Source organism: Artibeus jamaicensis, unplaced genomic scaffold (assembly GCF_021234435.1).
Source record: "Artibeus jamaicensis isolate MK-2021 breed Jamaican fruit bat unplaced genomic scaffold, CSHL_Jam_final scaffold_1019, whole genome shotgun sequence".
In the NCBI taxonomy this organism is placed as follows: Eukaryota; Metazoa; Chordata; class Mammalia; order Chiroptera; family Phyllostomidae; genus Artibeus; species Artibeus jamaicensis.
The window spans coordinates 34,708,861-34,722,814 of NW_026522025.1; the positions used below are offsets into that span (position 1 = coordinate 34,708,861).

Below are 13,954 nucleotides of genomic sequence, written 5' to 3' on the forward strand. Positions count from 1 at the left end.
TCATGATCACATGTTCTTAAAATGGTATTTGGTAAAGGGTTTCACATATTTTTCATCTTTAATTGGAGCTGCTGTCTGATATTCTAAGAAATAACCGTTAGTATTTACTGAGTACCAGCAGAACGCAGAGAATCAGAGTGGGTGCTGTGATGACTTAGAAAGGAAGGAGAGGATTCTTAAACAAGGGCAGGTAAGACAGGTGCACCGGAAGGGAATATTTGCATTTGTCAAGGAGGTGAAAGAATACTGAAGTGGAAATGGTGTTTGGAGCCAGATGGAATTGCTGTGTGTGTTGGAGAAGCAGGCGGGAACACACATTAGGGGAAGCTTTGAGGTCTTCATAGGTCAAAAATAGTAAATAGGTTTGCCTGGCTGGAGCAGAGAACAAGACCGATGACAGAAGGTAGAGAGGATCTAGTTAGTGGAAAACTTGAACCACATGATAGTGATGTTAATCATTGGCCTCAAGAAGAGTGGTTCTCAGCAGGGTGTGGTTTTGCCTCCCAGCAGACATTTGGTGATGTCTGAAGACATTTTTGCTTGTCAGAGCTGGAGGCAGGTGCTACTGACATCTAGTGGGTAGAGGCCAGGAATCCTGCTGAACATCTTGCGAGGCCCAGCTTATTGCCCCCCAACAAAGAATTATCCTGTCTAAAATGCCAGTAGCTCCAGGGTGGAGAAACCCTGCTCAAGTCAGTGCACATAAAGGCTACTGTGGAGTAAAGTTACGTCTCAGAACAGTCCTTTAAAAGAAAATGGTTCTTGACATGTGCGGAAAGACATTGAGGTTAGGAGGGCAGTCTAGGAGACTTGCTGTGCTCGGGCCCCATGTGGTCAGGATCTAGGCAGATCCTAACAAGAAGAGGGGGCGTTTTTGAGATCATAGCAGATGAGTTAGCAGGGCAGTATAATATTGGGCAAATGGAGAACTGGAATTTTAGAGAGGTCCTAGTCGAACGTGAGTGCATTTTTACAATTGCTAGGCAGCCTCTGTTTAAATTCCCAAGGAACAGGAAATTCTGTTAAATGTCCTCACTTAATGTCTTCAATGCGTTCTGCAACTTTAAGTGAGACGGTAATATGATGAAGATTGTTTTTACCATAGGCTAAGTGATATAAATAAGACTTTTCATTCCCTACAGTATCTTATCAGTGTTACAGTGAAACAACTTTGAATAAAACAATGTCATTCGAGGACCTGCTGTACTTTTGAAGGCATGCCATTGTGTCTTTGGACCATGTGCATGGTGATGGTTTGAGCTGAAGACTGCCTGGTGTAACAAAGTGCATTCTGTTGATTCTGTTCCTCTGGAACTACCCACCTGCACAGCAGCATAGATAGCCCTTTAGTGCACAAAAACAGTACGATGTCTCCATGCAATGAACTTTTCTCAGTGCAAAACAGTCCCAGCCCTTTTCACAATCCCACATGGTACGTGGTTTCTAGGTGTCCCCTCAGTGTGTTAGCATCTCGGAGAGTAAGGGGGGTCTGGAATTGAATAATTGAGGTGTGATCTAGTCAGCCACCAGCACAGTAGGACAGCTCTTTTCCTGACACCAAAGCATAGGCATCTACTTACTACAGCTTAACCTCACATTACTGCCCTTGAAAAAAATGAAAAGCAGTGTGTAGCACAGACTCATGTATACATTCTGGGTAGTCAGAACTCCCAGATACTTGTTTTATGAGTTGCTCCATTTTACATTCATTGGGCAGATTTGTGTGTGTGAGGAGTTGAGTGGAAGTCTTGGTTTGTTTTGGTCCCTGTTCAGTGCTGTCCTGTTTATTTTGGTTCCTTGCTCAGACCTTTTGAGATTTTAGGGTTTCGATTCTGTCTTCTAATCAATTGAGAAGGAAGTAGAAGATGACTTTGCCCAAAGCTTTGTTGTCACTAGTATTAATACTACATGAAACCTAGTGGTTTGTCACTGCTGCTCCTATTTGAGAGCTGGAGTGCCAGGTGATCGAAGTGAATTCCAGCCCGCAGTTTAGGAGCTTCTGGCAAATCTGTGTTCGTGGCCAGGCTACATTGCTTTTTAGTTCTTGCTAACGTTTGCACCTGAGATGCCCTTCTGAAATGATTTGAGTCTGTTGCAAGCTTCTGAAATCTGTACTCCATTTTTAAGGGTCTCGTAATTCTCTTAAGACATATAGCGGAGAACGTTTAATGTTCTGTGCCAATCTGCAAAGCTCGTGGGATCAGAGTTGCTCTTGAAATCTGTGAAGAGGTAAACAGGATACAGGTACTGGCAAAAACCACATGTAAATTGGGTTCCCACTCAGGCAAAGCTTTTTTTTACCTTTTAGATGGTATGCCCAAAATACTTAAGTAGTGACAGCTTTCCATTTGGAGAAGGAGGGAGGATTGGGGCATAGAAACAAGTTATCTTCCCAGAAAAAGGCTGCAGCTTGTTGTTGGCATAATTTCTTACTTATCAGATTTCACTGAGAAGATATTAGGAAATTACCACTCTCAGATGTCTTTTGAAGCAGGCAGGTCGGACATCCTAGGTGACTCAGTGCCAGGTTCTCCAAATGTTCTAGATCTCTCCAACCAGCCAGACTTAACTAAGCTGCTTGGCTCAGGTGGCAGCCATCCAACAGTGTGCGAGGGCTGGACCCGAACTCCAGATCCCAGAGGCCACACGTACAGACTCTTCTTGGTGAGGGATGTCTGCTGTGCCCGACCCCTTGCTGGCGTGTGGTCTGTCGGCCTGCTCCCACTGCTGCACCGGCCCACGCGTGAGACCTGTCTTTGTCCCTGGCAAAGAAGGATATTACTATGAGAAGGGATGTTTTATGGACATACGAGGTTTTTTGAGGGAAGAAATATTTGAAAGCCTTTTGCTATTCTTTTATACTTTGAAAGGTTGTATGAGAGTTGAAGTCACCTTGGGATTAAGGATGCAGTGTGTCGTTTTGAATAGGGAGGCAGAATTGTATAGATGGCAGGGATCGAATCGACACTTGAGTTTTACCGATGAGAAAGCCAAGGCACAGGGAGATGATGTGATTAGCTGCAGCCTACAGGTGTGGTGACAGCGAGCATTTGACTCCGTCGTCCTTAAAGACCACAACTAAAGATTTCTAAGGATAAAGATTTCCCTTCTGCTTAGAGGTGTGTAAACAGTGAAGTCCCTCGGGTCTTATTTACATAATTGCTCCAAAAGAAGGAGCCCACAGTGGAATTTCTAAGTGTACAGATGACAGTAAGCTCTTGTGAATTATGAAATAACTAACCAGTGGGGAATTGCTCCAGGGAAACTGTAATGGGTCATGTTAGTTATCAGAAGATTTGCAGGTGAGTTTCTTTGTGGGCAAATACGAGGTCAGGTATTAAGGGGGAAATTATGGAACTGTCATAAGCTGGTGTTTTGGTGGGAGACCCCAGGAAAAGACTTCAAAAACACTTTCACAGTGTTGTCCCACTTGCAGTCACAGAAGACGGAAGATGATAAGCTTCATCAAAGAGATTTTGGAAACACAGTCTTAATTGAGTTTCCACTGTACTTTGTTCAAAGCACAGACCCGGAATGACCGATGTAAAGGCACCTAGGAGGTGGGGACGTTCCCACTAGAATACAGTGTCTACCACCCATTCCAGGAGACTTGATGAGAACCAGGCCTTGCCCGTTTGTTTCTCTGATAAAAATATTAGGTTTTCCAGCATCTGAAGAGAAGATGGCTGAGAGGAGATGTTACTGAGCCTGTGAAACCTCTGGGGCAGTGGCAGAGGAAATCTGCGTTAGTTACCTCATCCCAGCAAACCTGAGTGTGGCATTTCCGTTGCTTGCTTTCCTGTATCTGCTGTCCTCCATTGATTTCCTAGTGTCCCACGTATGGTTGGTCCTCCATATTTTTCACCTGAAGGAGTGACAGGGTATACCTGAAAGCTGTATAAGGCAAATTCGGGATGGATGCAGAAACAATATTGTACCAGTTTTCCTTAACCCTGATTGGCATCAGAATCAGTCTGGGGAATACATAGTTTCCATCTGAAGTGGGCAATCCTCTCTTGTGGAGGGCCGATTTAAGTTACAGGTGGATTTTTTTATTGCAGAGATGGCCAGCACCCCTACCCTCTATATTGTTCGAGAGTCAGCTGCACTTGAAAGATACATGAGCCTAGGCCCATACCTCTGGAATGCCTGGGAGTGGAGTTTCAGTTCGAGAAGAGCCCTTCCTGCCCCCAAGTGATTGTGATGTGCAGCTAGAACTGAGAACGACTTCTTACGTAGCTGTGTGCACAGGCTGGGTACCGACTAAAGACACCTTCAGAAAGGCTTTGAAACATTTGTGGCTGTCAGGCCCACAGTTGGTTATCAAGACAGACAAAGGAGCTTTAAAGATACATCTGCATCCTTGGAAGGGGATGGCCAAAATAGAAGATGCTCTGTGGCGTGGCCCCTGGTGTCTCCATGAGACGCTGCGTCCCGGACCGGATGGTAGGACCGGGCCCGCTCGCAGTTCATTCTTGAGCAGTTGCTTCCCGGGTGGGTCCATGACAGCAGCTGCCCCAGACTCTGCAAAACTGGGAATCGAGACAATATAGCAGGCTTTTCTGGTTTAATTTTAGTGCTAAGTTTACTCAGTTTAAGTAGTGTTAAAAAAAAAAAAACTTGAGGGGTTCTTCTTTCTTTGGGGTTAATATTTTTTATGCTTTCTGGGTGTCACTCATGAGTCGCCTAAAACCTGGCAGTTTGTGACAATCTTCCTTTTGAAGTTCGACTGATCCATGAAATCAGAAGTCTGGGCACTGCTGCTGCACCGGGGTTTTCAAGATGCCTGTGTCCTCCTCTTGACACCTACTCTTGATGAAGGTTCTCAGACCCCATTGTTAGATTCCATTGTGAACATTTCATCTCTTAAACGTGTTTTTACTTTCCTCCTCTGCTTTCCGGTAATAGTTAGGAACATTGCCAGAGGAGGCTTCAGTTCCCCAGCAACCCATAAATGCTGTTGCTAAATCTCAGCATCGACAGATCACCAACACTGCAATGAATTCTGCAAAGCTGGGCGAAGCAGGAAAGCGGAGGACAGCACTCGCCTCTGAAGGACCAGCAGAAGCTGCCTCTCCAGGTCTCACGCAGGAAGCACAGGGCAGACTCCTGCCCATCACCTCGGGGGTGAAAGGCCTTGGTCAGAATTCTCACTGGTTGTTCTCATTCCCAGGTCTGAATCTTTGAATATTCAGATATTTTGGAAACCAGCCACTGCGAGGCATTCAGTGGCACCCCACTGAAGAAGCTTTAAAATTAGTTTGTCGTCAGATGTAACCAGATTTTTCCCTAAACTTAGCTGGTCAAGAAGTAATTTGAACAATTATGGACTACACAGAGTTAATAATAATAAACTACTAAGCGTTTATTATCTAAAGGTATGCCTTAGACTTTACATACATTCTCACTTAATCCTCAGTACCATCCCAGGTGGAAGGTGGGCTTATTCTCACTTACAGATGAGGTTACTGGGGCTTGAGAGGTTATGCGATTTGCAAAAATCAAACAAAAACACACAGAAGTGGTAGAGGTGGGATTTGAAACTAGTCTTTTTTATTTCAAAGTTCTCTTATCTACTGTGCTCTGATTTCTCTCCGATTTCTTTGTATTCATTTTATAATACCTATTAATATATTTTTTAAAAGAGCAAATTGGAGGATTGGAGTTCGAGGTGTACGGGGACCTCATGTCTCATGTAGCTTGTGCTCCCTGGTTAGGGATCAGAGCTGAAGCAGCACAGCAGCTGGGAAGAGCAGATCTGTGGCATCACCCTCGTGCTCAAGTTCCAGGCTCGAGTTCTGTCAGCACACAGTGGTTTTAGGAAATACCAGCCCATTAGTAAATCCAGTCAAGTGGAACTTCACCCTAGAATGGAGAGGGTAATTTAAAATCTCTTGTTTTGGTGTTTTCTTTAGCCCTGTCTCCTTTTATTAGCAGCTGGTGGTAGAATGCCAGCAGTACACAGTCTGTACCCTCCTCCTAATTAGGTCTGACCCCACGATAACTACTGTCCACAAGTGTGTAAAGATGTACATACTTTTTGTCAGGGGTTACGTCCAAGTGCTTGGTGAATAAGTGCTCTGCCAAATATATGCATTCAGAACAAATCATTCATGTCATCTAAGTAAAGAATGAAGTAATAAATGCCCATGTATCTATACCATGTATTGATAGCCTGCTTTATTAAATAGATGCAACATGTACAGCTGTAATCATTTCCGTAGAGTGAATTCATTCTGTTACAGTTTCTGCTGTAGGGGTTTTATGTTGCGTACTAACACTGGGAAACGGTCTGCCGTGTTCCGCAACTTGCACGAACACACCCTCCTCCTTTACACACAGGTGGAGAGAGACCCTTACCTCTCTTTAACTGAGTTCTTTTCAAATATTTTTGGTTATGAAACATTTTTTTGTTTAGTTCTAAGTTGTTTTCCTTACAAATTATTTGTACCTGGGAAATTCTGACCAAGAGAAACTTTATCTGTCATTTTTGTACTAGCCAGCGACAGAGGAAGTTAGAGTTGGCTATTAGCTAATGTCCCTCAGGGTCACAGGCAAGTACCAAATGCTTCCCGAAGTGGGCCTCAGGTAAGATGATTTCTGGCAGCTGGTACTCAACCTCAGGGTAGAGAAATGGGGGTGGGGTGGGGGTAGACCTGTGCTGAACTTGAAAGAGCAGGTTCTGTCTGAAGGGTCTGTGTAGCAGATCTATTCAGCAGCCAATAGTTACCATATGGGAATGTGGGCCAGTCCTACCAGATCTTCTGGTTCTGTACTGTAAGCCAGAAATCTGGATTATGACATAAAAATCTGATTTTAAAAGATTGGATGACTCAACACTTTAAACCCTTCCTGCAGACCTACCAGAATAGCTTTGTGGACTGGACACAGCCTGTGGGCTTTGGCTCTTCAGGGTAGGATGGATAGCCCCTTAGTGGCCAGGTAAAAAAGGAAGCACAGGATTTGAATAAAAGCATACTACAATTTTATAAATTAGTTTAAACTGGTAAACAAGTGAAAGCTTGATTTCTTTGTTTTGTGGCCCCTCCATACCTCACCTAAACTGAAAGCCCCACACTTGTAGTAGTAAGGATTTCTGCCCTTTACATTTGATATGTTACATCTGGAGGGGGTGCAATTGAAGGGATTGTCCTGCCTTAGCAGTAACAGATTCCAGGAAAAATATGTAGCGCACGGGGAGGAAGCCTCTAGCAGAAGATGATACAAGTGCGGGGGGCCCAGTGGCAGAGAATGAAGGGGTAAGTACCACTGGGACATGACGGACATCACTTACCCCAGAAGCTAAGGGAAGAGGAATATTTATTTATATCTTAAAGTTGATTTGAGGGTAATAGGGAAGAGAGGGAGAACAAAGAATTGTCGTTATGTAGGGAAAATTGTGGCCCCGGTAAATATTTAAAATAGTGCAGAATCTATGTGGGTTGGCAGAGCCCCATTATTTTGCCATTCTTAGTGTGTGCGTGTTAGCTTGCATTGTGGCTTCTACAAAAGGAGAATTGGAATGGGAGGGAAAGTATCTCTGTCCAAAAGGAGAATACAGAGGAGGAAAATAAGAGGGGGACTACAGAACAGCTGATACACCAAAGTGATCCAAGAAAGCTTTGTGTTGTAGAAAATTGTCCAACACTCATCTCCTCCCCAACCACCATGATGGGGGCTGCTGTGCATCTCATTCCCTACCCGCCCCAACGACCACATTGTCTGCAAGGGTGTGCACGGCAGCCCCCAGCTCTCACATGGCTCTGGGCGCCAGCTTGTGGAGGCCTGGTGTGCTCAGTGCCACTTGGAGCAGCCCCCACAGTCCCTTTGTGTGCCCATAGTGGCAGCATGTTGCATCTGTCCTGCCAGGCCTCACTGCTTGGAGAATCCTGCAAGCAGAGTTTCGGCGCCTCTCCCTGGCTCCGTGCCCCTGTGCAGGCCTCAACCTCAAAACCTGCATTGTGACCCTGCAAGAGCTCCAGTCTTCAGTTTTATCTGCTCTTCTGGGGAAAATCCGTCCATCATTTACCTGGGATTTGTTGCACTCACACCCTCTCTGGGAAAGAAGATAGGTGATACCTTGTCGGATCTCTTATCGCATTTGAGTCCAGACTCCTAGACTGAGAGTGGGTTTTTTAAAGCATTTTTCTCTTAATCATCCCAAGTATAGCACATTGTTCCTGCAATTTCAGCATTTCCTACGAAGGGAAACCTTTTGATTCATCAGTAGGTTTTATTCCAGGCCTTCGGATTGTCGTGTCTGTGTGATCTGAACAACTTAACTCTCAGCTGGTGGAACTGTATTTTTAACACTTGGGTTGCTTTCAGAATAAAAAATGCATTTTAAAAATGTGCCCCCCACATTATTAGTTGAATGCAGTAAGGGTCTTTTTTTTCTCATTACGGAAGCTGGCTTGTGGTAGTGAACGAATGGGTACTCATTTGCTTGCACTTTTGCTGGGAAGAAAGAAAATTCTTCAGATTCCACTGTGTTTTCTTCTAGGGACTCTAGTCCACAGATGGAAATCCTGGAAGATACTGTCAGGAAGTGAAAGCTGTAAATAATCTTTGTGTTGGTTTGGGGCATTATGAGTTACCAAGAAGTCTTCTTTAACCTTCTTATAAAATACACTTCAAAAAGAGCTCACAAAGAGACTAATCTGTTCTGGAAATAATAATAGGAAACACTTGTGCAGTACTCACATGTGCCTGGCACCGTTGGGGGCACTTGACACACGTATGAGCTGTCTTCATTCCTCACAGCAGCCCATTTTGTAGCAGAGACACCAAGGCTCAGCTCCCCGTGGAGCGGCTGCGCTCCCTCCCCCCACCCCAGCCCATCACCTTGAGCAGCCTGGGAACTCAAGGCCACGGAACTGAAAGAGGCAGAGTTGTGATTCGAGCCAAAGCAGTGGTGGTGTTGCGATCTGAGCTTTTCAGGACTGGTTTCTTGCTTCTCACACTCACTGCAGGGATCACCGTTTGCTTCAGAAAGTTCATTTGCTTTCCACATCACCTCGGCTTCCACATTAAATTCAGGATGAGGGCTTGCTTTAAAAAAAAAAGAGAGAAAATTAGACTCCTTTCCTAATACTTCCATTTTCAAACCACACGAATAGATAAAATTGTCGGGAAAATGTCCACCTAGGAACAGAAAGCTAACGTATCTTTCTGCAACGCCGAACTAACTACTGAAAATTCCAAGGGGTGCAGTTGGGGTCTTGTTGCTGTGACACCCTTCCCTCTTGGCACCAGAATTTTTTTTAAAGATTTTATTTATTTATCTTTAGAGGGGAAGGGAAGGAGAGAGGGAGAGAAATAGCAATGTATGGTTGCCTCTCATGTGTCCCCTGCAGGGAACTGGTCTGCAACCCAGGCATGTGCCCTGACTGGGAATCGAACAGAAATACTCTGGTTTGCAGGCCCGTGCTCAATCCACTGAGCTACACCAGCCAGGGCTCAGAATTATTTTAAAGAGCACAAAAATTATTTCGCCTTCACCTTTATAGCTCATGGATTTGCTGAGCTGCTCAGAATGTTTTAAAAATTGCTTTCCACAATTAATATAGGGCTGGGGGAGGGGCCAGGGATTTGAAGCTCCAGAGGACTTGAGCTCCAGTCCTGGCACTTCCTTCTCCTGTGACCTTGAGTTTCTGAAGATGTGGGTTTCATCCCCTGTGAATGGCAGAGGTTACAATAAAGGCAGCATGAATGGTTTGATGAGGGTAAGGAAGTATTCTGTATGACTGTTTCATTAACAACAGTGGCCATGTATGTTAGGCAGTGAGTGGACCAGCAAGTCCTGTGGGAATCTTGAAGTCATTTTCTGTGGGTGAGTGGTGAGGTGGGTACTTGGGAGGAGCTGGGGAAGGTTTGCATTGACCTGAACGTCGTTCCTTTCCTGTTCTCTCCTCACCTGTGTGATGGTGTGGACGATAGTGTGGGTGTTGACTCAGTTTCTGGCCCACACTCCTTTTCCTTAATTTCCCCCCCCCACTTTGGGCTTGTCTCCAGTTTGACTACAAAGTGCTGTTTGTTGTAAGGGTGAAGCAGGCGATTCTCTGGGCAGCGACACTGTGGCTGCAGGCAGTTACTGTAGTTAAAAGCAAAAAGCCAAGCTGGAGTAGGAGGGGCACTGACCCAGCCTGTTCCTTAGGATTTTGTGCATTGATTTTCGAGGGAAAGAGAAGGGGAATAAGAGATGACTTTTCAATAGAAAATATTATTAAATGCCCTTCATAACAACAAATTGGGTAGAGAGAGGGCTTTAAGAAATCACTGCTGATTACTTGGCCAATGCTTCTCAATCTCTCTTTTAAATGAAAGCAAATGATTTTTGAGCACTTAACTAAGTCTGTAATGCATTCTAGTAGCATAGGAAACAAAAGGTAATAAGTAATAACAACTACCTTTTGGGTGCGTGTTAGGTGGTCTGTGTTGGGCCAGACACTTGTGTTGTGCCTTCATACCGGTCATGAAGGTAGGCATCGTTTTTTGGGTCCCATTTCAAAGACTAAAAAATTGTGGCTCGATATGTTCAAATAACTTCGCAAGGGTTACACTGCTAGTAACTAGGAAAACTAAACTTTGAACCTAGCTCCGTCCCTCACACACAGTGTGAAAGATGTAAGATGCACCCTGCTTTCACGGGGAGAATAGCATGTAAACAATTTAGCATAATTCAGAGCAGCGTGCAGCGTATGCTGTAGTTCCTGCACAAGCTAAACTTTTTGGACATTTGCTCAAAAGAAGGAACGATTGATTGTGACTGGGAAGACCAGAGAAGATTTTACAAAGAAAAGTAACCTTAGCAAGCAAGGCCTTGAAGGATGAGAAGGATGGTGGCCAGTAGGGAATGGTGAGAGAGGGGAGGGAACATTAGGGCAGGAAAGTGTGGAGACCTGAAAGAGGTTTGTGATGTGTTTGGGGAACTGTGCTGTGACAGAGTGAGGGATGTGGGAAGGAATGGGGCAGGAACGTAGTTTGGGACGGATCACAGCGAACCTTGCCTTTAGAGGTTATCCCATTGAGAGTTCCCACGAAGGGAAATCCTTTGCTCTGGTCCGATGGTCAGTCTGGTGGTAGTCAAGCAGGGAGTAACTGTCTGCAGTGGAGTCTTCAGCCCAGCTGCACTGGAGGGTTGCCTGGGGTTTCTGAAATGTGCAGGGATTTCAGTGCTGTGTGTCTAGGTGGGGTCTGAGAACTGTGTTTACAAAGTCCTGCAGGCAATTCTAGGATAAGGGCATAAGCTTTAGGGGCCTTGGGGCAAAGGGTCTGGGCTGAGGCTTATTTGGGTTTGTCATTGTGTGGACAGTTTTTAAGCCATGGGGGGAGGCCAGTAATCAAACCTTGGGGAAGTTGTATTTACGTTCTTGGTTTGTTTTTTAGTCTCTATAAATATTAATAATAATTTCAGAGCATTGCCATTTTCTCATAAATTTTCCCATTTATTAATCTAAAGTGGAGCATGGCTCTAATTTTTATGCCTTTGTGCTAAATTTTTGTTGTTGTTATTGTTGTTTGTTTAGAAGGAAATGGAATATCTAGGGTTCCCTTGGAGACTTTTTAGGAGTTGCATGAAATGTTGGTCACCTGTACTTTCCTGGGACCCAGCTTGAGTTTAGGCCATTTCTCGAGTTCTAAATCAACTACTGACATTATAAATATCTTTTTCTGGGAAGGCGAACAGTTCTACCAAGGGAAAAGTGACTTCTCAACATTAAAGAATTTAAAAATTATAATTTATGCTTAAAAAAAGAATGTTAGTCCAAGTTTCAGCTCTTCTGTCTTCCTTCTCTGCTGTTCTTCATCTTGCCGTGTGTTCACACACCATTCTCATGACCTTCTGCCTGTGAGGCATGTTTGTAGTGGGGCCAGATTATAAACACACCATTGCCATTTTCATTTGGCCTCTGAACTCAGCCTGAGCCCCTTCATTTCTTTGGGTTTTGCCAACAGTGTGTTTGCTGAAGGAATTATTATTTCCCATGGAACTTTGTTGATGGTGTGTGGAATAATAGAGGATTGTGCTTTTTGAAGTTGAGACCTAATGTCCTAAAAGTTTTAAACATATCCAAGAAGCTATTGCTTCCTTTACTTGGTTTAGTCTTGATATTTCAGGTGTGGAAGTGGTTACTACCCACTGGGCATCTTGTCCCTCCCTGGAAATTAAAGGGAACACAAAAATTGTGGGGGCAACTTTGCCTGCAAAGTCGTCCCCCCCCACCCCCTGTCCGCCACAGATGAAAAGTGAAACTACCAAGACATGACCTGCCTGGGGAGGAGAGGTGGTCAGTCTCTCACAGGAGAAGGAACAAGAACCTCTTCTTCAACAGCTTTAATTGGGTTTTAATACACAGGAATATAGGTAAAGCTCATCAATCAACGTCAGGTGGCAAGGATCAAACAGTAGTAGATACATCTCAAAGAAATCTGAGGACTTAGTCTGAGTCATTGTCAGGAAGGGGGTTTGCAGAAACTTTGGGAGACATACTCATTTCCCATTTGGACCCTTGTATGAATGAAAACACTCTTAGCAAAGCAGGCTTCACAGGACTTTGTGAATTCTTTCTTATGCCCGATCACCCCGGAACCCACTCTAGCTGGCAGAGGGCTGCACCAGGCATAGGTTTTTAGGCTTAAGTGGATTAGAGCCAGGAAGCGCTTCTCCCAGATGGAAATGGAGACTCAGGCTATGTCACATAATCAGGGGGCAAGGGTCTGTCACTCCCTCTTTGTTGCAGCCCCTGAGGCCTTCCTTGAGGGCCTCCCAAGTGATCCTGTCTGGCTTAGGTTGCCCCTCCTTTGAGGGGTCTTACCCATGTTTGACTAACCAGCCAAGCATTGGGGGCAGCGGATGAAGCAGAAGCAGCGCTGCTGCCAGAGACGAGCTTTGTTTCCTTAGTGGCTCACATTCCGGAGGTCGCTCACTCAGGCTTAGCCATGGGGGAGTTACAACATCTCCAGGCAGAGCGGTTCCCAACAAAAAATGAAACTGAGTGTCTTGTTTTTCCCCACCTCTGTTCGTTGAGGTGAGTCCGTTGGCTTCTCCCTCGTTTGCCCTTTTCCCAAATTAATGTTTTATGCAAATGTGATTATAACAGTGTGAATAATTTCTAAGTTAACTTTTCAGTACAGATTGAATACTGTTCCTTGTGGTTCTTTCGTTCACATACTAGTAGATATATCCAGTATTTCTCTTCTGAACCTACTAACTCCTGAGTGGTTCTTGTAGCCACATGCATTTCAGTCAATTTAACTGTCCTGACTTCATGGGAAACTGTATCAAATACTTCAGCGAGATCAAAGTACATGGGGTTTCTATGCATTCCCTTTCCTTGCTGATTCAGTTGTGTTGTAACCAGACAGTCCTGGAGCCTCACAGTCCAGAATTCTGGTCAAGGTGAGGAAGCAGCCCTTGGTCTTGGCTTTTCTAGTCTGCACATGTCTTTTCCTTTCTTTTCAATATTCACTTATTAAGCAGCATGTAGCAGGCTCTGCATCTCTGACTCCCTACAACCACTGGTTACATTTTTGTTGTAAAAAGAAAAGCCTCTGAGTCACTGTGCTCCTTCTGCTGCAGCCACGGGCCTAATCCCCAGGGACTTTTATACAGAGAAAGCAAACCCAATCCACTTGTGCCATAATGGTAGTAAAGTGGGTTGGTTAAAAACGCACTCTTTGGCCAGCCAGGCTTCCCAAATTCAGATACTTTCTAGCAGCATTACTTTGGGCAAATAACTTCATGTCTCTTGTCTTTTTCCTGATCTGTAATATGGAGGAAATGGTCATTTCTGCCTTACAGGGTTGTCGTCAGGAATAATTGTGTCAATACATGTAAAGTGGTTGGAATTTGTTTCACTACATTTAGTTTAAAAATTGATGAATATGATTACTAGAATCGGTGGGGTAATCACACTCTAAGGTATAAAAATGTCAAATTACTATATTGTAC

At 44.5% G+C, this 13,954-nt stretch overlaps 1 protein-coding gene across 13 annotated transcripts in view; it reads left to right on the plus strand.

Moving 5' to 3' along the window:
- Window positions 1-13,954, plus strand: part of LRRC8D (leucine rich repeat containing 8 VRAC subunit D) — a 122,831-nt gene that overhangs the window by 13,573 nt on the left and 95,304 nt on the right. For 2 of the 13 annotated variants that reach the window (XR_005083819.2, XR_008389746.1), the window contains one exon: window positions 4,909-6,608. The exons of 10 other annotated variants lie outside the window; for them this stretch is intronic. The gene's annotated coding sequence lies outside the window, so the exon portion shown is untranslated. One more of the 13 variants, XR_008389745.1, reaches the window with a different exon arrangement.